Source organism: Neophocaena asiaeorientalis, unplaced genomic scaffold, assembly GCF_003031525.2.
Source record: "Neophocaena asiaeorientalis asiaeorientalis breed wild unplaced genomic scaffold, Neophocaena_asiaeorientalis_V1.1 scaffold177, whole genome shotgun sequence".
NCBI lineage: Eukaryota > Metazoa > Chordata > Mammalia > Artiodactyla > Phocoenidae > Neophocaena > Neophocaena asiaeorientalis.
In genome coordinates, this window is record NW_020172779.1 from 11768931 (window position 1) to 11796862 (window position 27932).

Below are 27932 nucleotides of genomic sequence, written 5' to 3' on the forward strand. Positions count from 1 at the left end.
TAAGAACTTCTCCCATCCTGTTTCTGGCTCTATTCTGCTTTTGCAGGCACGTCCCCCATTGAATATGCCTTCCACGAAGACCCCAGCTGAGTCCTGGTGTGTTTTTATTTGTTTTGAAAGCTCTCTCTTCTCTGTCATTCCTTCTGGCACCGTCTGTGACGCGTGAGACTACTTGTTTCTTCAAGCATTGTGTGGTTCTGCAGAGCTTAGACGGAGTTACAATGCACTTCCAGATCAGACGTCATTGGAACTTAAGGGAGTCATCCTGAGAGGAACACTCCAGGTGAAATGAACCTCTGAGGTCAAGGTCACCTCCTCTCCAGACTCTGAGCTCACCACTTATCCACACTTCCTCTGAGGGAAACACAAGTTCCTCCTTAAATAGAGCCTCCACGATGTCATTGCTCTGCAAATTTTAAGCGTGCACTCTATTTTCTGTTGTCTGCAGTTCTGAATATGCCATAATCTGGCCTTGATTAACCTGCCTAAGCCTGCCAGCCTTTTGTCTCCCAGTTATGTCATCTTTCTCTGCGCTGTCTCAGAACCCTGCGCTTAGGACGTTCCTTCAATTAGAACTCTCTCTTTAAACGCTTGGCTTGGCTAACATAGTCTCAGCTTATATGTGACCTTCCTTGACTCCCTGAACCACTCCTCTGCTCTTCCATGTCATGTAATCTCTTTAAAAAAGGATGCTCTTCTCATTTCAGCATTTGTTACGTTGCCTTGAGATTGCCTGTTTAATTGTCCACCTCCTGAACTATGCAATGAGCTCTTTGGGGACAGTGGGTTTTGGTATCTCCTATAAAGCCTGCACATCGTAGTTGCTCAATAAATAGCTGTTGATTAAATGCTCATTTCTCTTTCTGAAGTCACCAAATACTTTGAAAGGATCTCTTATTGATGTTCTTGCCTTCTAGACTGTGAGTTTTCTGAAAACATTCTGCCTTATTCAGCGCTGCATCTTCAGTGGCTGGCATGGAGGAGGCACTCAGTAAATGAGGAACTGACCAGAATTTCAGATCCTCTAATCCTGCCCATCAGCCTCTCCACAGCCTGCCCTGCCTCTTCTGAAATGCATTCCTCTCCACAATTGCTCCATCTTCCATTTTCCCTTTATTTTTAATGACTTCACTTGTGGTTTCATCTACATAATTTAGCATTTGCTTATACAATTTGCTCTCACTTTTCCTGTGTTTTATGTGTTCGTATCCCTCCCCTGCCAATGAAAATAAGTGTAAGCATAAATGGGATAATAATTTTTTGTATTATTATAACTTCTACCCACCTTCTTCTTCATATTTCAAAACTTATATACTCATCAGTGATAAATGCCCACATTTAATGAGCTCTTAAAATGTGCTGCCTGTGAGCGCTTTTCAGACAGATTACGTCAATCTACACAGGAGCATGAGAAGTAGGCACGGGCGAAGCTGAGTCTTAGTAAGGCTCTGTCTTATCCAGGTGGTGAGTGACAGAAGCAGAATTTAAATACAGAGCCCATGCTTTCAACCATTTCTACCTCTGCACCACTGATAATTTAGAAAAGAAGGCGAACAATAAAAATAATATTAAGAGCACCCATAGTTCCGATCCACTACTAGAGGCAGCTACTGCTACCATTTTTGTACATGGCTTTTTTGTCTCTGCCTATGGTAAACAGCCTCTAGCTTGACCCCCACCTCCAGCCATTCACTCCCTTGCGTACTCCCCTCCTGTTGAGTGAGGGCTAGATTTAGTAAATCACTTCTAATGAACAGAATAAAGCAGAAGCAATTGAACAGAACTTCTGAGATGAGGTTATAAAAAGACTGCAGCTTTCATATTGAGTCTCCTTTTCTTTTTCTCTCTGAGATCACTCATTTGGGAAGAAGCAAACTGCGTATTGTGAGCAGACCTATTGAGAAATCCATGTGGTTAAGTAACTGGTGACTCTGATCCATAGCCAGCAAAGACCTGAGGCCTGCCAATAGCCAGATGGGTGAGTTTTGAAGCAACTCCTCTCCTGTTGAGCTTGATGATGGCTGCCCCATCAACACACTAACTCTGGCTTTTGTGTGTGAGAAAGAGCGAGCAGAGGCAGCCAGCTCAGCGGTACTTGGTGCCCTGACCCAGCGGCTGTGGGATAAACAAATGTTTGCTGGCTTAAGGTAGTAATTTGGGGGGTATTTTGTATATATTGCAATAGGTAAATAATACACAGTCCTATAGACATTTATCTAAATATGGTTGATCATCTGTGTTTTACTATTTATCACAGGTCGAAATTTAATTTATTGAGTGAAACAAGCTGATAAACCTTGCTAACAGTCTGTAAAATTCTTTTTTTTTTTTAATTGTGAAATATAGCCACATACAGAAAGTACGCAAGGCATCCATGTGCACCTGAAAGAATCATACACAAACACCCTGGTCCCAATTTCAGTATATTTTATATTTTAAGTAAAATAAATCTGCAAGGTATATGTAAAATCAGTCACGATATCATCTCCAAAGAGAATATAAAAGAGAAGAGAAGATAAAAGGCAAGCTAAATAGAGGGTACCATTTCAGGATGGTTTATGAATCAGGGTCTCTGAATCTTTCTTTTGTAAAATCTTTCTTATACACTTTTCTTTAACTGTCTAAAGAGGAAATGCTTAACTTTGTCCTCGGGAAGAAGTCTAGGAATTGTGCCATAGTGGAGCATATATAATATGTGGGACAGAGTGGGGCCTCTGTACAAAATTGATAAAGGAATGAATGGACTTGGAATTAAGAACATGGATTTGAGCTCCTTCTCAGCTGATTGGAAGTGAGTGATGTCATCACTTAACATATATGAGATTTAGTTTCCTCATCTTTAAAATGGGGACATGCTCATGAAGTTGTGAGGTTTAAAAAAAATAGCATTGTCTATATGAGGCCCGTTTACAGTGTGCTCAGCATATATAGCAAACCCTCAATACATCAATTACTCTTGAGTAATAATTCTGATTTCAGAACACCATCAAATATTGATTTATTACTATATAAGACTTAAGTAAACATATTTATTTTATTATTATAATATTTTTTGGCCGCACTGTGCAGCATGCAGGACCTTAGTCCCGTGCCCCTGAAGTGGAAGCACAGAGTCGTAACCACTGGACTGCCAGGGAATTCCCAACATATGTATTTTTAAATATCACAACTTTATTTCTTATTAAATGATAAATGCTTATAATAAAATAATTTTAAAGAATATTTTTTTTAAGTATGAAGAAGAAATCAGCAAATCACTTCAGAATTCCACCAGCAAGAAATAACCAACATTAACTCTGGTGGACATCATTCCAAACATCCCTGTGCGTATATGGATGAGTTGGAAGAATGGAAGGCTAGTTAGGTAGATAAAAAGCTAGCTAACTAGTTAGAGATCATAATGCTTTTTAAAAATAAAAACGTTGTGTAATTACACTTGATTGTAACTAAAGAAAAATGAACTGAAGTGAAACTGAAGAAACTGCTGACATTTAGATCATGTTTCTTTTTTCCTCCATTGCCAGTGATAGTATTTCCTCAAATATCTCTCTAAGTAGGGTTAAGTAAAAACTTGATGACATCAAATGTTTCATTTTTCTCTTTTAATATACATCTTCCAGTTTTTCAGGCAATACTAATTAAAAATAACCTCCTACTGTAAAAGATAAAGTGTTTTTTGAGAAACCTCCACACTGTTTTCCACAGTGGCTGCACTAATTTACACTCCCACTGACAGTGTACGAGGGTTCCCTTTTCTCCACATTCTCACCAACATTTGCTATTTGTGTTCATTTTGATGATAGCCATTTGACAGGTGTGAGGTGACATTTTATTGTGGTTTCTATTTGCATTTGCCTGATGATTATTGATGTTGAGCATTTCTTCATGTGCCTCTTGGCCATCTGCATTCCCTCTTTGGAAAAATGTCTATCCAAGTCTCCTGCCCATTTTTTAATCGGGTTGTTTGGTTTTTTTATGTTGAGTTGTACGAGCTGTTTATGTGTTTTGGACAGTAACCCCTTATCAGTCATATTATTTGCAAATATTTTCTCCCCGGCAATTCCACTCCTGAGTATATGTCTGAAAAAACCCAAAAATGCTAATTCAAAAAGATGCATGTACCCCAATGTTCATAGAAGCACTATTTACAATTGCCAAGAAATGGAAGCAACCCAAGTGTCCATAACAGATGAATGGATAAAGAAGACGTGAGATATACATTCACACACACACACACACACACACACACACACACACACACACACACACACACTGGAATACTACTCAGCCATAAAAAAGAATGAAAATTTGCCATTTGCAGCAACATGGATGGACTTGGAGGGCATTATGCTAAGTGAAAAGTCAGACAGACAAAGACAAATACCATATAATATCACTTATGTGGAATCTAAAAAATACAACAAACTAGTGAATATAACAAAAAAGAAGCAGACTCACAGATATTGAGAACAAACTAGTGGTTACCAGTGGGGAGAGGGAAAGGGGTTGGGTAATAGAGGGGTAATGAATTAAAAGGTATAAACTACTATGTATAAAATAAGCTTCAAGGATATGTTGTACAGCACAGGGAATATAGCTAATATTTTCTAGTAACTATACATGGAGGATAACCTTTAAAAATTATGAATCACTATATTATACACTTGTAACTTCTATAATATTGTACATCAGTTATACTTCAATAAAATAGAAAAAGATAAATGATTCATCCTCTGATACTTTCTCCCACCTCCTTTCTTTAGTCCTGAGTTTTGTTACTTTTACAATTTTAAAGATAAAGTGATTGATAACACACTGTGTTCAGCAATCAAAAATTTGGCTGTTGTGCTGTTGTTTAACCTTATTTAAATGAATGTGATCCCCATAACTAGTTCTTTGAACGATAACTTCTTCACTCTAGAGGTGTGTGTATGTGTGTGTTTTAATAAGTTCATCTTGCGATTGGATTAGTCTTCCAGTGTATTTTGCAAGAGGGCTCATATAGTTTCTGAGTTCTTTCATGTTTCAGAACGTCTTCAGTTTTAATATTCTTGAGTTACATTTTCCTTTAGTCAGGGCTTTGGGACATACATCTGATTTCTTCTCGAAGAATGTTGCTGTGGTGAAGTCTGAGGCCAGCTGGATCCCACCTCACTCCCTTTTTATCTGTCTGGATAAAGTCTTCCTCTATAGATAATGTTGATCAGGATAAGTTCAGTGCCTCCTTGTAAATTGTACTGTTTTCTTCTAGTATGTTAATTTCTTATGATTTGCAGATTTAGTATTTTTCTAGTATCACAAATATATGTGAAATGACATTTCTGAAACACTCTCCCATTTGTTAGTTGCTCTCCTTAAAAAATATAAATGATTCTTTATGTGGGCCAACTTTGAAGTCTATTTATCGTCATCTGTAACTGATTTGTTCATTTATCTTTTTCCTTTGCATTCACTGTGAGGTGCTAAAGCCTTTTCTTTTTGTCATTGTTTGAATTTTTAGCTGTGCCTAGTCTGTTCTCCACTGGTTTACATTTATTTGTTTGATCCGCAGTTGTTTCCTTAACCTGGTAATCTGCCTTTTCAACCCAGCATATTGTGTCATCATCTTGTTCTTGAGTCTTATATAAATGACTCCATACTGAGTTTTTTATTGTTCTTTTGCAGATTGTCTTTCCTTTCCCTTTTGTGTTCTAGAATGCTTGCATAGTGGACATGCCATTTTCCTCCCTTTTTTCTCACGCTTAACATGGAGAGCTCTGCCCAGATCTTCTCTTGGCCCTGATCCAATGTGGAAAGACACTATTATTCCTTTTTGGCTTTGTCTTTGATCAGGTGGTCTTGCCTTGTTACTTTTAGTAAAATTGATCAGGGTGAATGTTTCTTTCTGAACCCTCTTCTGGAATCAGAGGATACAGGGCATGGGGTGAGAGCTTGGCTGAAGCTTCTGGTTGACCTGACATGGGTTTTCTTCTAGGGTCCCACAAAGTATCCTGTTCTGGGGCCTTCCGCCGGCCATTTAGATGTGTCTCCTGTTCATCCCACCATCTCGTCATGAAGCCACAGGAAAAGCTGGTCCCCACTGGCTCTTCCTGTTTCTGGTGAGTCCTCTGTGACTCACCAGTATTTTACTTTCATTGCAAGTGTGATAACGCTTGTTTAGTGTCGTGTGTTATATCGTGTTATGCCCCTGCCCAAAATCCTCCCAAGGCTCCCATCTCACTCACTCAGAGCCATAGTCCTCCAGTTTTTACTGGGCCGTCAGCGGGATGCCCCCTGGTACCACCATCCCAACCCTTGGCTCCCTTGGCTTAAGCCACACTGGCTTCCTTGCTGAGCTTCAAGTGTGCCAGGCCCACATCTTCCTTAAGAAGCTCCCAGCAGTGGTTCTCCCTGCCTAGAACCCTCTTTCCCAGATAGCCTCATGGCTTCACCTTAGATTCCTCAAAGCTTGGCTTGGATGTCAGGATTTCAGTGGAATCTTTCCTAAAGATGCTTTTTTATACAGCAGGTAACTGGGAATTCCGTACCCCTTCTCTAAGAACAGACCCTGGCTCTGGGGCTCCAGTTCAGCCACCTTGCCCAGGAAGAAGCATGCGGGCCTCTAAGTGAGAAAGCGCTTCTGGAGGTTGTATGACTGGCTATGAGAAACGGGACTTCACAGACCCGGCCTGGGGCACTCAGCAGACTAGTGGAGAGCCCTCCACTGGGACAGCTTACAGAGGCTGAGGTGTTGAGTGAAAACTAAACTTGCAGTTTGAAAGATTCTGTGAAGAAAATTTACAAAATAAAATAAACGAATCCGAACTGAACTAAAATTTTGTCACCTTTTTTCTCTTGCTCTGCCAAGTTTTCACCCAGACTGTGTAGAGGAGACAAGGACAGGCCACCACGGACTTCAGTTTGGGGCTTATACATATTTTTGACCCTTTGAATTAATAGCTGCTTGGAAATGGAAAAAGATTGAAGTAAACTACCTGCTGACTTCCGGTTCCAAATGAAAGCTGTCTGGTGGGTCCGGAAGCTAAGCCATTCAGCTCTTCTTGTGAAAACCGTAGATGAGATGGAACGCTAAGGAAGACTGAATGTACAGCCTGATGACAGAAGCTAGAATGGTTCACGGTAATCATGGGGTAGATGGATCTGGATTGAGGATCAGCTACCTCGACTCCAGCATATGGCACGCTCTTGCTTTCCTTCGTGAGAAAATTCCCCTTCTCAGGAGTTGTCCTCGAAAATAGTATTATCTCCCCCTCTTCTCCCATTTCTGCCAGTCCAGCCAGATGCTGGGAATCACAGGAAAGCCTGAACAGAAAATAGGGAGAGACTGAAGTAGTGTGGGGAGGCAAGTGGCCCTGCCAAGGCTGTGAAGTAGCTGCCAAGGCATGAAGTCTCTGGTGGCTTCTACCTGGCAGGGGCTGGGCTGGTCCCATCCTGCATTGTCTCTGAGAAGCAGAGGCTGGGCTGAGATCTGAGCAAGAGGGAAGCATATTCAATGCACGGCATCCCAGGGGAGAGCCAGCTATTAAGCAAGGAGTGCACTGAAATCTGTGAGCAGAAATCGTGAACTGGAGAAGGGAATTTGACCCTTAGGGCATGCATGGAGCAAATCACTCTTCCTGGCTTTAACAAACACTGACAAACCAACCTTGTCCTGTCCAAGGAGGAGTAAAACAAACAATATCATTATCAATACAAAGAAGGGGACAATGAAAAATCTTGCCCCCCAAAAAGGTGGGCGGGTGGAATAAGGTAGAGAAATATTGAGAACAATTTATCACAGAATCCAGATGGTCATTTCAGAAAACTGTATGGTACCCCCACAAACTGCATGAAGGTCTCTCTGAAATGGAAGCAGAATGTCTGGAGGAAAGATCTAGAGGGGAAAAAGACAAAGCAATTAGATGGAGGAATCATGATGGGAGAAAGCAAGAAAAATATATGTGCTCAATGGGCAGTATCGCTATTTCCTGCTGTGTGAAGGTTTACCACGGGTGTGGAGGACATATCTGAGAAAGTCCCTCAGAATTTAGGGAAAAGGAGACAAAGGGTCGAAAGGACGAGAGTAACAATAAGTGAGATTTCAGAAATGTTGGCCAGAAAATGTAGAGCTGTGTGACACCAGTTAGCATTGCTGAGCTAAAGGCGCAGAAGGCTCATGGGAAGCAGGAACAAGTAGCCCTGATTCAAGAAAACCCCAAAATAAGAGCCTCAAATCTATGTAGCCTGGCGTGAGAGGATTAGCCTCCCGAGATAAATACAAAATCCCGTAAATATGCAGAGGTGAAACAATGGGGTTGTTTCATATTAATAAAAATCAACCTAGCCTTCGTCTTCTTTCCAGCACACTAAATGACAGAAGATAATTTGGTAGCATCTATAGAGTTTCAAGAAGCAAAGGATGTGATCCAGGAATGTTCCATATATGTTCCAGTGAACATTCACGTGTGCAGTGAACGGGATGATATCACTGGACATGCAAAGGAGACAAAATATATTATCTGCAGTCCCTCCTTGAAAAACTTCTTTAAGACACATTTGCAAACTGAGTAATGAAACACAAGAGCTCAGAATTAGATGGTCACCATATAGAAGGACTCACAGTGAGCAGTGATAACAATTAAAGAAGAGATAAACTTCAATGTCACCATTATGGTTATAAAAAGGAATTAAAGCCTGAAGTTCATTCAGGATACAGAATGCTTATAATATATAAAATAATAATGTCATAACTATGAGCTGGATCCCAAAACTTCAAAGAATTATTTAAAAAGACTGGGAAGTACATGAGATGGTGTGTGGAAAAGAAAAATAAAGTGCTAAACTTACTGTCTTACAGAGGACCTGTGATTTCATCCTTGTAATGCGTTTATAGATTTTAGTTTGCTTTAGGCGTACGTGTATTTTCTATTTTTCCTAACTCAGATAAGTATTTACTTGATTAATAAAGAAACAGTAGAAGCTTAAGAAGCTAACAAAAAATTCAATTCCCTGAGACGGATGTGACCTGAAATTTTGAATATCTACATGGGCTCTAGTCTCAAAGGAGCCCTCTCTTTTTTTCATGTCTTTGGGAAAATGATACAGAGAGAGGTTAGGGTGGAAGTGGAACCCTACTGTGGCTAACGTCACTGACGATGTTGAGATCTGGCTGTCCCACGTTTTCCTGGGATGAAGGGGGAAGGAGGGGAAGTGACAAGGGATGAGCTCAAGCTTCTCCATAGTCTTGCAAAGCTGTAAGGATGTTTCAACCTCCGTGTGACCCAGGAACACTCCACGGAGCTCAGGATGCAGTTATAGTAGAAGAATGAGGGTCTCACTCTTTTCTCTGGAGGAGAGCAGAGGCTGTGTGACCTCAGAAATATTATTTTTACCTTTCTTGATCTTTGCTTCCTCATCTGGAAAGTGGGGGCAATAGGTTTATCTCAGAGGTCCCTTAGAGGATTTCAACCCATTAGATACATAACGCATCTAATGTAGCAAGGGAAAGTGTAGGTGTTTAATTGATGGCGTACCTTTACCTTCCCAGCGCTTCAATATTTCTGTCAATCTAAACTTTGAGGGAAAGATGAGCATTCAGTGGGCTGGTGATCTGGAGAGTTCTGATGTGTCTCTGGGAGGGTTAGGAGGGGGCTACCAGGGAGATGGAGGACAAGGTCAAGGTGGTCTAGGATCTCACTCTGTGCCTTGCCCTGACGGCCACCGTAGTCGGCAGTTTCTTTCTCTTGACACAACTCCAAACTGCCTATGAAACATGTTCTGAGAGAAATCCTCCCCCACTTACATTTCCAATGAGGAAGGTATTGCTGTTTGATTCATTATCATTCCTAAATCTTTTCCTCTAGAAGGAAAAGTTGTTTGCAGTTATCCATTTTGAACACAGAATGGTGAGAAACTCAGGCTATTTATAGCTACCTATTCTTTTGGTTGCAAAAGACGAGCGCTTCTTGGGAAGACGGTACTTCCCTAATTCATGCTCTTGCAGCCTAGAAAGGGAAACTCCTTTGATGAATCATTGACCAAGGCCAGGCCTTGGCCAACCTTGGTCTTTCAAAACCCGGTCTCTGGTACTGTATTCTCTAGGAAGTCTTCCTGAATCTCCCCCAAAGCTGGGTTATTTAATATCAACCCCACCTTGTTCCCTGATTCCTTCTACATTCTCCTCTGCATGGGAGAAGCTAGCCTGGAAGCACATTCCCTAGAATTTTGCCGGCAGGGGTTAGGGTTAGATTCTGCTAAGGAGAGGTGCTGGGATGGTGTTTTGAAGGCCGAGAAGGAGAAGTTCTTATTTGCTGCAGCAGCTGTCAAAGAGTAGGTGTCAGTATGTGTGGGATGTTGCCAATGGCTTCCTCCCACTCATTTTCTTGAGAATTCAGCACTACTGCCTGGATTGCAGGGGTAGCAGCTTCCTGGATTCCAGCACTTGAAGATTTCCCTACCGACATGACTCTAACCCATCCCACAATTGTTCAAACTTTTAACTCCCTGTACTAAGTCCCTTTCTTCTTGAAATACCCAGAAAGCCTCCCATCTTCCATTTCAAACTTAGAAACACCAGACCGAGTTAAGCACTCTGTTCTTGGCAGTTCTTTAGCACCTTTGACACAAACCAACAGCTCGGAGGTTGAGTCCACGGGCTGTGGAGTAAAGCAGAAACTTTCACAGCATCTTAGACAAGCCAAAGGCTCTTAAAAAACCCCAAAAAACCTAACTGGGCAAAGAACTTGTAAAAGAATAGATACATGTATACGTGTAACTGAATCACTCTGCTGTACACCTGAAACTAACACAACATTGTTAATCAACTAGACTCCAATATAAAATAAAAAGTTAAAAAATATATATATATTCATGATAGAAAAGACATTCAGATTTTTCCCTCTCTTCATGTTAACCAAATAAAAATATTTTAATTTGTTAAAAAAAAAGTGTGAGGGTGGGACTTCCCTGGCAGTCCAGTGGTTAAGACTGTGCTTTCACTGCAGGGAGCACAGGTTCATCCCTGGTCAGGAAACTAAGATCCCGCAAGCCCCATGGTGTGGCCAAAAAAATATTTCTAAAAACGGGAGGGCAAATCAAGAGCCTCCGCAGCTAACTCTGGCATGGAAGTTTTCAGCAGTATTTGTAGAATTAACAGAGTACCATGAATATGGAATGGGGACCTAAACCCGTGAAATCAATAGTAGTAAATTCACAGACCCTGATGAGTCATTTCAGTATCACAGGGTTAACCACTCAGATACGCTGTGACTCTTTGTGATTGGCCTCTTAGAATGTTGGTTTTTTTCTGTGTTTAGGATACAACAAATTTATCTACCAGTGGAAAACCAATAAGTTTCCCAACCGCCTGCCACTTGATAACCACATTACTCTGGTTTTGCAGAACTTGACACCACTCACTAGCATAAAGAAAGGTGGAAGGGATTTGGTAAAAGATGATCCCTAGTCTGCTTTAGAATATGAGGTCCTCCTCCTTTCAGCTGTTCTTGCCATTTTACACCACTTCATCTTGGAGATCTGGGGAGGAAAATGACAGGCGTCAATCATCCTCAGATAAAATACCACATACACCCTAAAGCAGGGGCGGGCAAACTTTTTCTGCCTACAGTTGGATTCTAAGACCTTCAACCTTCTTTGTAGACGCTCACTCAGGCAATGTATATTTCTGCTCAGAATTACGGTTCTGACTCCCTACTCCTGCCATCCACGCACTCGAATGGAGGAAGACCCCCTGTTTCTGGTTATTCAGGCCCCTTGTAAGCCCCTCACTCACAAAGGCTGAGCACCTGAGCATATGGGCCTAATTTGAGGAGTGCACGAAGCCTGCCTGTTTGGTACCTGCAGAAGCCATGGTGAACGTTGTTCCCCTGCAGACAACTGATTCCTTTCCTTGTATTCCAGCTTCCACTCTCCCTCACTGCTTTTCTTTCGTTATGGGGGTATTTTTAAAGAACCTTAACTACAGGTACATTTTTAGCTGTATAGTCCGTCAGTGTAAGTGTATTCACATTGTTTTGTAACTAATCTCCAGAACTCTTTTCACCTTGCAAAACTGAAACTCTGAACCCATTATACAATAACTCTCTATGCCCCCTCCTCCCAGGCTCTGGCAACTACCATTCTACTTTCTGTTTCTGTGTATTTGACTACTTTAGATGCCTCATATAAGTGGAATCATAAAGCATTTGTCTTTTTGTGACTGGCTTATTTCACTTAGCATAATATCCTCAAGGTTCATCCACGTTGTATCAGAATTTCTTCTTTCTTAAGGCTGAGTAATATTCTATCGTACGTATAGACCACTTCATCCACGGATGGACACTAGGGTTGCTTCTACCTTTGAGCTATTGTGAACAGTGCTGCCATGAGATATACAAATATCTCTTTGAGATCCTGCTTTCAATTCTCTTGGGTATATACCCCAAAGTGGAATTGTTCACAACAGCTTTGCAATGAGCCACAACCTGTCACAGAAGTGTTTATTTCAACGATGTTCATGAAAGCTGAACTTTAGAATTGGTTGGCCATTAGAAAAAAAAGTGGGACATCAAAAGCACAGGCAACAAAAGGAAAAATAGGGAAAGCCATTTTTTGAATGCCTGCAATAGAAGGGTTTGGCCTCTGATGACTAGGTGCACAAGATATGCTCTTCAGGGCACAATTCGGGTATGAGTAATGTCTACCTTTATAAGGTCAAAAATAGATTATTGTCCAGAACCTCCATGAAGATGGACAGCATGTTGATGGCAATGTTTTCATGCTTTAGGACCAACACATCTGGTCTCAAATATAGGAAGAAATTATTGCAGCAACAATATATAGTTTCCAGATGTAAAGATCAAAAAAATTATAATTGTATTTTTATATTTCTGAGGAATCCCTATACAATTTCTCACAGCAGCTGCACCATTTTACATTCCCACCAACAGTTCCAATTTCTCTACACTTCCAGTTTCTTCACTTTTTATTTTCTGGTGTATGTGTGTGTGTGTGTGTGTTTGTGTTTTAATAGTAGCCATGGTTCTCCATTTCTCATAATTAAAAAAATGGAATCACACAATTTGGGAAACTGCATTTTTCCCTTTAATATCATGAGCATATTTTAAAGTCAACAAATATTCATTTATAATAGAATTTCCGATGTCTGCGTAGTTTTCTGCTCCATCACTTGCTTACTGTGCAACCCTGGCCAAGTTACTCAACCTCTCTCTGCCTCAGTTGTGAAATGGCATAATGAACACTTTAAGAGACCTTAGGAGAATGTTGTGAGGATTAAATGAGAAGAACCTATAATGGCACGTTGTCAGCAATCAATACATGTTAGCTGTGATTATCAATACTTTTATTATTGTTTGCCCACTGCATTGGTGGATATAAGTAATTCTTTATCGACCTTCAGGTTGCCACCGGTTTTTCACTTACATGGACATTAGCTACATAGTTGCAGTCATTTCTTTCTTTAAAAACCATCCAAACAGGTCCCTCTTTTCAGGGATTAGTTGACTGAAGGAGAAACTCCAGCCCAGCTGAGACCCAGCCTCTATTCTTGGCTTTCTCAGAACAGCTTTTGGTCACGTAGAGCAGGCCTCCTTACCCCTTCCAGAAAGACATTGCTCTGGCTGTGGTGTTTAAACAAGCCCTCTCATAATTCATTGCCAGGTATCTCACCTGCAGATCTGTGGACCTGAAGTTTTTCTGGGGGTTCGGCATAATGATGCATGGCCTGGAGAAAGCTTAGTCAAATATTTACACGGAGGAATGTGGCATTTCCTACCCTGGTGCTCTGATTACCATCAGAGTCTTATCTTTCCCCATAAAAGGAAGTGTGGACATGTATTAAGTTGTCAACACGAGAAAAATATAAGGTCTGGAATAGAAGGCCTGGGAGACCTCTGCATGTTCTTCTATGTAATAACATCTGAGGGTAAGAAGGAGATTCAGTTGTGGTGTTGGGGGGTTTTTGAAGCTGGGAAATCTATGGGGTCAGATATAATTTGGTGGATCTGCCTTCTCATTAAACTCAGGGGTTTTTGAGTGGTCAGAAGGGAAGATGAGAACACCCATTGTTCCCACCAAAGGGAAGGAAATGCTGATGGCCAAGACTGACCCCCATCTGAAGCATCTCAGTGAAAGACACACACATCAGAGAAGCCTCCTTCTCTGAAATGAAGCCGAGTATTACGTGGGGAGAGCATGAGTTCAGAGGCCAGGCAGAACTGGGTCGAAATTCTGCCTCTGATGCTCTAAACCTCCATTACTGAGCAGGTCACAAAAGCCTTCTGAGCCCCTATCTTCTTGTCTGTAAGCTAGAGACAGCATGCCCTAACATACAGGTTTCACATAAAGATTAAATGAGATGATACGTCTGAAGTTCCAGTGTGATGGTTTGCTATAGGAGATAAAGAGTGACCACACCACGTCGATAAATTCCCAGCTAAATGCAGAGAAACTGGGTGGTTTCGAATTTGGGGCACTCTTTAACATGGACAAACACCCGACTTTTATTAGCTTTTTTCTTAATACTGAAAATAGGACTTCTAGGAGTTGAAAGACTCCAAGTTGGAAAGTATCAATCTAGACCAACATCATCACACACAAGCCTCACTACGAAATACTCATCTTAGCCGGAACTTAAAGACATCATCCCGACACCCCCAGCATAATTCATTCATCCATCCAGTCATTCTACCAGCACTTACTGAGGGTTTACTGTGCTCCGGAAGCTGCTGCGGGCACTGAGAATCTCAAGTTAGAGGAGGCTCAGTCCTCGCCTCTTGGATGACCCTAGTCTAGTGGAGGAGAGAAAACTCTAAATCAACCGTCTCACGTCGTAAACTGACAATGTGAGCAACACGCAGAGTTATAGAGGCGTCCCCAGGGGCAGCAGACAATGAGGTTTTAGAATTGGAAGGACATTTAGAAGCCGACCAGTCCAAACCTCACTGATGTGTGGACTCTGCCTCCATGGTCTCCCAGCTTTGTTTTCATCATCTCTAATCTCAAGGGTTTCACGACCCACCGGCACTCCCAATCCCAGGCAGCCTTTGGGCGGCTCTGACAGAAAGTTTTTCCTCAGGTTGAGTCAGTATTTTGTCTCCTGGTAACCGTCACACAGCTCTCTGGAGTTAATCCCGTTCTTTCGCATGACAACCCTTCAGGTACTGGAAGTCAGCTCACGGGCGACAGGCAAGCAGGGATAATTTTAGCCTCGCATTGCACAGGGGAATACTGGGCAGTCCGGGGACGAATCTGGCTTCAGGAAGGGACTCTATTCGACACTGAAGACATGGTAGGCGTGTCTCACTTTGGATTTATTTGGATTTTAACCACTAGCCTTAATAATTTCACTGGACTTTATAAAGCACTTTAGTATACATTATTCCGCAGTGTCCTCACATTGACCTGGTGAGACGGTTCGGCATGATCTATTATTTCCGCTTTGTTCATAAATAAAACAAGACTCTGAGAGGTGGTGTGCTCAAGGTCACACAGATAACATCTGGTTGAATTGGTCTTCTCCCTTCCATACAAGTGGTCCTGCATCCATTTAGTCCCTCCCATAATCTACCTGTGGCCTCCCCCTAGATGTATCTTAAAATATTGACAACATTGTATTGCTCCCTTTATCAAAAATCCTCAACAATTCCTCTTACATTCCAGGGTTAACCTCCAAGCCCTTAGAATGACATTCAAGGCTCTCAAAATTGTCGACTTGCTTGGAGTTTCAGGGATAGCGGGATGGGTGGATGGAATACCAATAAACCATAAACTGAACTATACCAGTGATAGTTCAGCAAGAAACATATACAAAGGGTACCTTGAGAACACAGAGGAGCAAGGTGAAGGTCACAGGGGGATTCCAGGAGTTAGGGATGCCTGGGATGGACTTTAAATACATGCATACCAGTAGAAGGTTAACAGGAGCAAAGAGGCCTTGGAGGAGAGAAACAGCCTGGTGGCTGTATGCAGGACACCATACAGAATGTGCTGGACAGGTAGGTACAAGGCTGGACTCAGAGAAGGATTAGCCTGTATGGGAGGCAGGGCCGCTTCCTGTCAGCTGTCAGGTTAGAGGCTTTGGACGTTATCCTGCAAACTTCCATGTGCCAAATAGGATTAAAGCAGGCCAGTGTCAACTGCATTTGGTGGCCCCGGCTAGGAGGGTGGACTGGAGTCCGAAGTCGATGGGATGGACGGGAGCCAGTCTGGCTAGAGATGAAGTAAGGAAACTTGCCATGAATCAGGGGAGTAAAGACAAAGGGCAGTGGAGGTCATCACAGGAAGAGGAAGGATTTTCGCATAGTTTAGGAGAGAAAAGCAAACAAATCCGATGACGGGGTGCTTGTGGAGATAAGGAGAGGGAGAAGTCAGGCTGCTAATACGCTCTCAGGAGCCCCCAGGTTGGGAGGAACATAATGGCGCTACTCACTGCTATTTCCACACCTGCCCCAGACTTCAAGGAAGCGCTGCAGGAAGGAGGTGTGTAGTACCTACTTGTAGGTGCGCTAATTTACTTAGGCTAGTAACAAAGAGCTCCCTCTCATCTTGGTGGGGTGGCCAAGACGACTGGCCGGTCACTTACACCCGTTCCCTCTCCTCCCCCAGGTATCCTGCGGGACTTGATTTCCTACGGTTGGGTGTGGCCATGCAACAGGGCCCTGATATTCAAGCCTGAATGATGTGTGGGCAGTACTCCTTCACATTTTATCCTTTCTGCCAACTTGAGGCAGAAGAACCTGATGGAGACTTGAGAGGGAATGAAGGTCCCTGTACTGTGTGCAGAAGAGATCTGGCCATCAGCCAGGAACACCCATTTTAGACATGAGTGAACAAAAAGTAAATTCCTCTCATGTTTGAGCCATTGTGCATAGAATTTCTTTGTTACAGCAGTTAGTCCCACGTAACCAACGCACCTTTCCTGTTTCCTACCTCACGTGGGTAGGAAAGAAGGGGGCGTTTAGTACATAGTTATTTGTGCCGGTCACTGCACCCAGTAGATTTACGTACATCACCGCCTTTAATCCTATAAGTGCTCGGAGATGTTTAAACGCTCCAGTTTTGCAGAAGAAAGGAAGAATCCCTGAAGTGTATCGCTTTTGCTCAAGGTTATACCGTGCTCCCTTAGAGACATCCGTGAGGCTGTGCAAAACAGATTTTTTTCACTGTTTTTGAATTTTGTTTTCTTTTTCAGCTTCATCGAGATACAATTGACATGTAACATTGTGTAAGTTTCAGGTACGCAACGTGGTGGCTCACTCTGTGTGTAGATTGTGAAGTGATTTTACTACGATAAGATTACCTCAAATTGTTACCTTTCCTGGTGTGCGTGGTGAGAACTTTCAAGATCTACTCTCTTCCAACTTCCAAGTAAACAACACAGTATTGTTAACTATAGTCACCACATTGCATGTTACATCCTAAGAACTTATTCATCTCATAACTGGAACTCTGTACCCTGTGAACACCTACAGTTTCTTAGGAAATTCCTTGTCTCTATGTTTCCTACCACACTTAGAAAGTAGGATCATGATCAAGAAGAATAGAAGGTGGAAGAGGAACAGAGGGAGAAAAAAAGTTCATCAGCTGAACCCTTCGTTTGTTTAGGTCTAACATCTGTAAATATCAGCTATACTCAAGAGCACGTGCGTGGGGCCGAGTATGTATGTTCACAGTGACTAAAGCCATCACCGATGAGTTTGAAAGCAATGCCGTCCCTCTGTTGGCCCGGTTTTCATATCCTTTCCTTCCATTTTGGGTCTCTGTGCTTTAGTCACTCTGGTCTCCTTTCAGTTCCTCAAAGAAGAGCTGCTCCTTCTTGGCTCTATGACTTTGCAAGTGCTGTTCCTTTGCCTGGAGTATCACTACCCTCATTCAGTTGGCTAACTTGTACTCATCCTTCTGCTTTCCCTTGAAGCATCACTTTCTCAGGGAAGCCCTCTTTGACCCCGAGATTGTGGTATGTCCCTTGATCGCACTCATTGCATTCTAAGCTCCTGTGGGGCAGTCATCAGAATTTTGATTATATAACCACTTTTACAGTTTGGTGAATAGTAGTCCAGTCTTTCCCAGTAGACTCTCAGCTCCATGAGGGCAGAGATGGAGTCTCTCTCGTTGGCTTCTCTATCCCCAGAACCTAGTTAGAATGCCAGGCACATGGCATTCACTTCATAAATTTTGGGTGAATGTGAAAACAACGAAGATTTTTCTCTTAGTAAAATAATAAAAAGCAAACCTAAAGAAAGGCTAGTCTTCCAAATGGCTTTCTGGGAAACATACTACACATGCGAAATTCTGAAATGAATCAGGCCACTTAGTAATTTGAGACTGACTTAAATCTAAACCAAGTAAGGTACTGTTCCATTTCACAAGTAAAGAGGCAGAGTGCATGAAGGTCTGACACGGATTCCCCCTGGTCGTGAGTCAGTGATGGGGGCCTCTCTCACTCTCATCTGTCCCTGCTCACTCTTGGTACTTTTTGTTGGATGCTGACTTTGATGGAGACTTGGGAGCCGTATGGCAGTGAGCCCCTTGTCCTAAAGGAAAGGGGAAGAACATTAGAGGTGGAACCCTGGCTCAGCTACTGTAGGTGCTGTGTGACCTTGGGCGACTCTGAGCCTCCACTTCCTAACTTGTAAAATGGAGAGAATCTGCTTGTAGGGATGTTTGCAAGGCTCAAATGTGCCAGTGTGGTTGGAAGTGCTTTGCGGGGAGACTGGCACTTAGCAGGTGCTCACAAAATTTTAACTGGCATCTAGCACTTTCCCAGTATTGGGGTTTATTTCAGATGCTTAGGACATGTTTCATGTGAACTAATAAGTCAGCAACTCCATTAATAAAGAAAAGAAAGACTTTCCCTTTTGCTGGTGGATAAAAAGGCTGATTTAATTCCTCGCCCAATGACAGAGATCTGAAGACAGTGATTTGATTCCCTAATCGTGAACGTGCCCCCGCTTCACAAAATGTGAGATGCTGAGTAGAGAGCAATCCCCTGGTGGGGCCGCACTGCATGAAGCCACTCTTTAAAAGAGCTTGTGAGTGCTCTGTTCATCATTAGCAGATGTGATATGGTGAAGGAGTTTGTTTCTCCAGATTCAGACATTTTTGAGGACTTACTATGTGCCAGGTACACCCTGTTGAGCACTTTTCACATGCTGTTTTGTTTACTGCCTACCCTATTTCTCTGATGAATCTATTATCATCCCTATTTTCATGATAAGGAAATTCAGACTCAAAGCAATTAACGTGTCCTCAGTCACACAGCTAGTCAGTAGCAGAGCTGGGGTTTGGATCCATGTCTGATGCCAAATCCCATGCATTTCCAGATACATTATATTCTCTTCCTAGTAAAACACATTCCATGGAGAGTGAAGACCAAAAGTATGGATAAGAAAACCTAGTCCGGATTTATTATTAATAATACAAAATATTATCACCTGATAGCTTCAGAAACAACCAGTTTCCTTTGGAATGTAGTACTTTCCATTTTCTTTTATAGAAGCTCAGTGGTTCTGATTTTCTCTATTTGATGGTGCATGAAAGCCCCTGGGTAGAAAGCTGTTTAGTGGAGTGGAAAAGGGTCAGACTGGGGACTGTTTCTAGCCCTGAGCCTCTCCTCTGCGTGACTTTGGGAAATTCATTCAGAATCTTTGAGCCTCATTTTTCTTATGTGTGAAATGAGGACAGCTATGCTGCTTACTCACCTACGTTAATGGATTTTGTGAGGATCTATCAAGATAATTGTTGTACAGTGTTATGCAAAAGACTCCATGTTATTATTCTAAGGCACAGTCATCACTCTGTTCCCACTTTCTCTTTGCCTACAGATTCTCTTGGCATCCCATACCTGATGAGAATTTACGGCTAGTTGGATATAACAGCAAAAGCTCTCTCCCTGTGACTTATATGCATCCTGATGTATTTCAATTTTTGCGTACAGGAAGGTTTTCTAGTTGGAGGAGATGCAATTCTACTTTGAGGTTGTGGACTCAAGGCGCCACTAAACAGAGATTCATGTGCCTTCATTGACGTAAAGTGAATCCTTCATTTGTGGACAGCTTTGCTGCCCAAACCCAATCCGTTACTGCAGCCAATGGGCTTATCTGGTGAGTCTTGTCACTGTCAGAATCAAAGCCAAATATGGCAGGGACTAATGATTTCACTGAGGTGGTCTTTCCTGTGACCACAGAAACCTGCTTTGGGGGTTTCTGTCGCTATCAGAGACCCTTGATGGAATTACAGCCCCTGAGTTCATTTTTGTTCTGGTTTATTATCTGGATAAGCTCCGTACCCAGCTCTCTTTGCCTTATCTGAGGGAGCCAGAGCCAGCGGTGGGTGAGTCATAGGATCTGGTCAATTGCGTTTCCACAATTTTATTAGAATGACTGGGTAGATTAGCTCTGTAAAACATGGAATAAGTGTCTTGGGCATTCATCAGAGTCTCCCACAATTCCTAGAATAATTTTGTATCTTTTTTCACAGAAGCGTCTGTGGAAAGAGAGCAGGGGAGCCGGGAGACCTGAGTCGCTGGATCGTGATTCTGCTAATCCCAGGGGGTAACCTTGAGTATGGCCAGAACACTTTTGGTCGTGGCTGGTGGTATGGACAAAGTTCCATAGAGCTCAGGGCTTGGCCAGAGAGGGGCAGGGAAAGTTTCTCTAGGGGAACATTTGAGAGTAGGGTTTTCAATTATGAACTTGATTTCACCAGGCAGACAGAGGAAAGGGCAAGGGGTTTTCAGAGAGAGGAAGCTGACTGGACAGAGCAATGCAAAGTGAAAGTCGGTGAAGGGTCTCAGGAATGGCATCTTTGACTGTGGTGAGAAGGAAGGTTGTGCTGTGGAGCCTGGAGAGGCAGGGGGTAGAAGCCCGCTCGTGAAGAGTCTGGAGGACCAAGCTCAAGTGGTTGCTCTGGGCAACTGGCAACTCCCAAAGGCTGCTGAGCATGGGGGAGTGGGGAGGGAACGTGATTAGAATTTGTTTTCATTAAGCAGTCGACACGCAGTATGAGACCAAAGGGATCATTTGTTGCTCTCATTAGCCCTGCATAATAAGTGAACGACCATTGATCTCCCCATTTAGCAGATGAGGAAGCTGAGGCTTGGAGAGATTAAATGTTCAAGGGCACACTACTCAAGGAAAACAGAAGATAAAAATAATTCATAATTCATGCTTCTGCCGGGTAGGGTTCCATTGAATTCTTATAAACTTCACTTCGAGATTAGGTAACATTTGCTCTGAGGCATTACCAGGGTTTAGACATTCATCCAAGATTCTGAAATGGAAAGAGGCCAACACTGCATAAGTTATAGATCTATGAACATGTGTTTATGTGTGTATAGGATCACATCATAAACTACATTTCTTTTTTTTTTTTTTTTTTTGTGGTACGCGCAGGCTCAGCAGCCATGGCTCACGGGTCCAGCCACTCCGCGGCATGTGGGATCTTCCCGGACCGGGGCACGAACCCGTGTCCCCTGCATCGGCAGGCGGACTCTCAACCACTGCACCACCAGGGAAGCCCCAACACTGCATAAGTAAAATTCAGAGTCATTAGTAGGGATATCATTAGGCCTCTCTTTTAATCATTTCTTAGAACCAATGTATCATTCTTTTCATTGGCTCTAGGGGAGGCTGGAACTTGTCTGGAGGTGGGTGTGCAACTAAAACTTTTGTAACATTTTCTGTGTCAGCTCTGCTAGTGTAGAGTTCATCCACTGATCTTAATGCCACAGTGGAGGTCTAAAAGATTCTGGGAGAGCAAAAGAGATTTTAGTCTTTACAAATACAGTAGTTGGCCCTTATCCATGGGGGATAACATTCCAGGAAACCCGGTGGCTGCCCTGAAGCCACAGATAGTACCGAACCATACCATGTTTTTTCCTTTATACACATACCTATGATAAAGTTTAATTCCTCAATTAGGCACAGTAAGGGATTAACAACAACAAATAATAATAAAATAGAACCGTAATAAAAGTTATATGAATGTGGCCTCTTTCTTTCTCTCTCTCAGAGTAGCTTATTGTACGGTACTCACCCTTCTTCTTGTGATGTTGTGCGATGATAAAATGCCTAAGATGAGAAGTGAGGTGAATGATGTAGGCATTATGACATAGTGTTAGGATACTGTTGACCTTCTTTACTGTTATTATTTTTTGGCGGTACGCGGGCCTCTCACTGCTGTTGCCTCTCCCGTTGTGGAGCACAGGCTCCGGACGTGCAGGCTCAGCGGCCACGGCTCACGGGCCCAGCTGCTCCGCAGCACGCAGGATCCTCCCGGACCGGGGCACGAACCCGCGTCCCCTGCATCGGCAGGCGGACTCTCAACCACTGCGCTACCAGGGAAGCCCCCTGTTGACCTTCTGATGATACTTCGGAAGGAGGATCACCTGCTTCGGGTGATCCTGGATCATTGAACTGTGACGGTGTTGATGATTGGATGCCAGGAGCAGATGATGGTGATGGCTGGGGATCCCAGGCAGGATGGAGTGGAATGGCACGAGATTTCATTAAGCTACTCAGAATGGCACAAAATTTACATATCGATTGTTTATTTCTGTGGTTTTTCGTTTAATATTTCTGGATCAAGGTTAGCCATGGATAACTGAAACCGAAGAAAGTAAAACCACAGATAAAGGGAACAACCGTACCTCCAGAGAGGGTGATACTTTTACACATACTTGCAGATGAACTCCAAGAATCCACTCGCCTGGCTCGAGTTTAACAAGGGTTACAATGTTGCATCTCAGGGCAGGAAAGAGTAGGACAATGAAAGAACTGGAATTTTTTTCCCCTGAGTTGTATTTCCAACGATCATAAAAATGAATTCCTGCTTTTGGGCATGGCACTGGGAGTTGGCCAGTCAGGGTTGAAATACTCACTCTCAACTACAAGTATAAACTTTGGGAAGTCACTTACCTGCCATGAATCTCAGTTTACACAACTTTAAGGTAAATTTAATATCCCCCTCCGTATAGAGGTATTGTGAGAATGCAGTTTGCAAACATACATCTAGCGTGGGTCCAAAGTACTTATAAAAGATTATGTAAATTTGGAATTAGTTCTTTTCCTCAGGTCCTGGATGTTTTAATTGGTTTTCGTTCTCCATAAGATTTTACTACAGTGACTAATTTTCTTTTGTCTGCTAGATTCCTCTCCAGTGGCTTGTGACACTGCTTCAGGAAGACTTTCCCAACACCTGAAGAATTTCTATGTTCCTTTTCCCAGTCTGGGATGTCTACTTACCATATTGCCAGCTTCTGGACCTGTTGTGTCTGGGATGCAGGCTGAACCAAAGGCAGGTATCCTTCAAGGCATCCAGATATAAAAATAAGTACGTCGTTGAGATTAGGAGGAAGTTCACATTTTGGGGCTCCCCAAAGTAACTTTATCCCGAGATATAAATGGCATTCTAGAATGTATGAAAACAGACTTGATAGAAAACCAAACTAAAGCTAGAACTTAGTTGGAAAGAGGTTTATTTTTCAAATATATAAACTAAACCATTGTATATCTATTACAAAAGCACTAGGAATCTATAGCAAAAAATGAGTCAAATTCTAAAATATCACAAGTTTCTTTTCAAAATGTGTTGGTGCACTTTTATCGTCATTGGGTTTCAATTTAATGTCTTCTGCTCTTGAAATTAACACCTCCTCTCTTTTTCTTATCCACAGCTACACCCACCCTGTGCTCTGGGTTGCTCAGAAATTCCAAGTTTCCTGCTGCCTCACTGGCTGGAACAGAATGGAATGTGCACCACTGCTGATAACAACAGGAGAGGCCCCAAACCACAGAGGCAGGCAGCCCCAGGGTAAATCCTTGCTCCACCACTTCACGCTGAAAGATATTGTACAAGTTACGTAGCTTTCGTCATAGGTCAGATTTCCTGGGAAAGAGAGTCTAGGTCTCTGGGGGTTGTGTGGAGGAGGCTAACTGGGGAGTGAGCTCAGAAACGACGGCAACATGGGGAGGGATGCTAGACTGGGCAGAGGGAGAAGCTGTACCATGATGCAGTTTCAATGGAGATGTCCAGCAATCCCACAGGGAGCTGGGATGGCCCTTCAGAGTTGTCCCAGCTGAGGACAAATGGTTAGGCTTCTGTACTTCCATGTTGGCCAGTCACAGATGCAGGCTGCCTTCTGAGAAATGGTCTGGGATGAAAGCTCTCTTTGACTGAGTCTTGGAGCAGCAGCTAGAGGTCCTGGTAGTAGGCGGAATGAGTGCCTACATCCTGAGGTGTATCTGGGCAGCCCACTGTACCTGTGCCTACATGTTCAATATATCAGAGATCAAGGAAGTCTCCTTGGCCACTCTACCTGAAATTGCAACCCCTTAATCTCATATCCCCTGTACCCCATCTTACTTTCATCCATCGTATTTATCATGAACCGACATACATTTTTTTAAAGATTTTTTTGATTGGACCATTTTTAAAGTCTTTATTGAATTTATTACAATATTGCTTCTGTTTTATGTTTTGGTTTTTTTGGTCACGAGGCATGTGGGATCTTAGCTCCCCGACCAGGGATCAAACCCGAACTCCCTGCATTGGAAGGTGAAGTCTTAACCACTGGACTGCCAGGTAAGCCCTGAACTGACATCCTGTATAAGAATTCATCTATTGTCTTTCTGGAAATGCTCTAGAACACACTCCAAGCTACTTGAGGGCAGGGATTTTGTTTTACTCATGACTATATGCCCAGTTCCTAAAACAGGGATTGGCACAGATTGAACACTCAATAGATATGTGTTAATTGAGTGGAATAAATGAATGAATAACTATAACATATACTGAGTATTCATCGGAAACACTCAAGTTCTAAGCACTTGCCGTAACTAATATAATCTTCACGACAGCTCCACGGAGGCGCACAATTATTAACCCAATTCTGCAGATGAAAATACTGAGGCACAGAACGTCTTTTTTTTTTTTTTTTTTTTTTTTGCGGTCCGCGGGCCTCTCACTGTTGTGGCCTCTCCCGTTGCGGAGCACAGGCTCCGGACGCGCAGGCTCAGCGGCCATGGCTCACGGGCCCAGCCGCTCCGCGGCATGTGGGATCTTCCCGGACCGGGGCACGAACCCGTGTCCCCTGCATCGGCAGGCGGACTCTCAACCACTGCGCCACCAGGGAAGCCCCACAGAATGTTTAATTATCTTGCCAAGGTCTTTCAGCTTAGAAGTGCTGTATTCAGGATCAGAACCAGGCAACGGGATTCATACCATTGCCTGGTATGGATAGAGCTGGTCCTCCAACCGAGCGAGTTAGCCCTACCCTTCCTCCTCTCCCCTTTCTGCTGTCTCGTAGAATACATGTCCAGTAATCACATCATCGCATGCTCCAGATATTTTGTTTTATCGCTTCAGACCAAAAGGCGAGAGCTCAGCTGAGTTCCAACTTCTGCCCTTTCTTCCCACTTTCTCAATATTATTACCTTAGAACCTGATCAACTCGCACATCTTTTTATTTTTATTTTTTTCTAACACTGCCATTGACAGATGCAGACGCAGAGGCTATTATGGTTTATGGTGCTCTTCTGCGTGCATTATCTCATTTGATTAGCCCAGTAGCCTTGGGATATGGGCCATACAAGGATGGCCACCTGCAGTTTATAGATGAGGAAACAGAGGCTCAGAGAGGTTACATAAAGCTATTTGGAAGCAGAATTTTTAGTTCTAAGTCCCACGTTTCCTCTAATTTGCACTTTCTTTTTCCTTGTTGGGGCCCGGAGGGTAGAAGTTAATCCTGAAGCATTTCTGCCCTCCACATTTACTGAAAGTCACTTGGAACATTGGTGAGTATTTATCATTGGCTCCTTCCTACTTGACAAGTGGGGAAACCGAGGCACAAAGAGGTTACATGATTTCCTCAGGTTTCATACTGATGTCATTGGAGCTGGGATATTAATTTCAAAGTTCACGTGCCTGTACTGCTTAGCACACTCCCTGCTTCTAAGTTAACAATTCTGGGGTCTATTTCAAACTTCCATCCACCTTTCCTTGAGTAATGTAATAGGATTCATATTTAACATTTAAAAAAATAATGCTAGTTAAGAATAGAAAAGCCCAGTTCACTTTAAATGCACTCAGGATGCATCACCTCTCTACCAGCCTGAAAAGATGTCTAAGGAGAGAGTGCTGGCAAAATTTACGTATTATAAAGAGCTCCTTTTATCCAGTTACATCGGCAAAATTTCATGGCATCTTTCAGAGGCCCAAGGAGAGCAGGAACATTTATTCTCCTCTTTGAATTTAATCATAAAGACATCAAGGTCGTCTTCCTGAGGCTGAGCTCCAGGCCACAGATTCCAGACTGGAGAAAAGTAACTTGAAAGAGCCTGTTTTACACAGGCCAGTGGAATGCTTTGTTTTTTTGCTTCTGAGCCTCCTAAGTGGACGCAGATACACAGAAATAAATATTTACTTCATGAGAGGGATGGTTAGGAGAATAAATGTTAAAGTTCTGTCCTTACAGTGGAGAAACTCAACTGAGAAACTCAATTCAGTTCGTGGACTCTCAGAGCTCCTTATGGCCCCGGTTTGAGAACCATCATTCCAATTAGAGTGATGGTAGCTGTGGCAGTTTTAAGACCTGTCTACATCTTCTTTCACATGCCATCAAGAGGTGAAGTCTAGTTCTCCCTCTGGCTTGAAATGGGGCAGGAATTTATGGCCACCTTGACAAATAAAATGTGAGAGAAGCGACCTTAAGTCATTTATAAAACTAAGCTAGAAACAGTGATGCAGCTTCAATCTGGCTGTCTCTTAGGACATGGCTTTTGGATGGCTACCCTGGCCACGCTGGAGAGACCACGTGGAGAGAGAGGTGCCTGAGGACCCTACTCGATGCCACATAGAACAGAGATGAGCCTTCTCTGTTGAGTTTGGTCCAAATTGCATATTCATGAACTATGTAAATTGTTACCGTTTTATTTACACATTGCATTTAGAGCAGTTTGTTGCAGAATAACAGATAATCTTAACAATAGCCCATGCCATAGATGACCTGCTGGAATGCGAGTCATAGTTCATAGAATTGAACAGGTATGAATCCAGCACCTTGCATCTGGATTTAAATAACCATTTATACAATGCATTGAACACAAGAGTCACTTCACATGTTTGTTGAATGAACTGATGGGCGAATGAGTAAAGAATCTTGGGGGAGATCTCTCTCAGTAGAATAACACTTGGGGTTATAACTGACCACATTTCTAATTGAAGCCATAGGTTGAGGTTGTTAAAAACCTGTGCAGTCCAAGTTAAAGGAGTAAATGGTTTTCCCATTTCCTGTAATGATTTGATCACAGGGAAGACTATGATAGCTTTGAGGTTGGCAATTTAATAGGAACTGACAAGCTGAAGGAAGGCAAAGATGATGTTGGTGCTTGAAAACCTATTTTGGGAAAAGGTGAGAGATATTTATTAAGCCTGAAGAAAAGAAGGGGAGACAGAAAAGTTGTCTTAAATCCTTGAAGGAGGTGACAGATTTCTTTTCTGTTATCCAAAAGCTGCATTAGAACAAACAGGCCAATGCTATAAAATAACAGTTGACCAGCTTTTTCGGTAAAGGGACTGATAGTAAATACTTTAGGCTTTAAAGCCCTGTGGTCTCTGCTGCAACTATTCAACCTGCCTTTGTAGCACAAAAGCGGACACGGTCAATATGTAAACGAATGAGTATAGCTGTGTTCCAATAAAACTTTATTCACAAAAAACAAGCTGTGGGCCAGGTTTGGCCCTTGCCTGTAGTCTGTCAATCCTTGCTATAAAGAAATGGTCTTTTTTTCTACATAAGCCCAAGATTCCTAATACATAGAGCCATCAAACTTCAGAATTGTCTTGGAGGAGAGTGACATTTCCTTAGTATGTTTAAAATAGGCTGGATGTACAGATTGGACAAAAATATTCTCTCTTTATATATATATATATATATA

General features: G+C 42.6%; 2 long non-coding RNA genes across 6 annotated transcripts in view; both read left to right on the forward strand.

Annotated features, from left to right (window-relative positions):
• LOC112397102 (uncharacterized) overlaps nt 1-23286 on the forward strand; it is a 111012-nt gene extending 87726 nt beyond the window's left edge. Inside the window, exons 4-10 of one of the 2 annotated variants that reach the window (XR_003002727.1) lie at nt 47-283; nt 1852-1978; nt 17189-17221; nt 19934-20099; nt 20476-20549; nt 21390-22945; nt 23144-23286. This is a non-coding gene — a long non-coding RNA (uncharacterized LOC112397102). Of the gene's footprint in view, nt 1-46; nt 284-1851; nt 1979-17188; nt 17222-19933; nt 20100-20475; nt 20550-21389 lie in introns of both variants that reach the window. The other variant, XR_003002726.1, reaches the window with a different exon arrangement.
• A 1233-nt stretch (nt 23287-24519) lies between these two features.
• The window catches only part of LOC112397100 (uncharacterized), a 19022-nt gene continuing 15609 nt past the window's right edge, over nt 24520-27932 (forward strand). Inside the window, exons 1-2 of one of the 4 annotated variants that reach the window (XR_003002718.1) lie at nt 24520-24579; nt 25733-25790. This is a non-coding gene — a long non-coding RNA (uncharacterized LOC112397100). Of the gene's footprint in view, nt 24580-25727; nt 25791-27932 lie in introns of all 4 variants that reach the window. The other 3 variants (XR_003002719.1, XR_003002721.1, XR_003002720.1) reach the window with 3 other exon arrangements.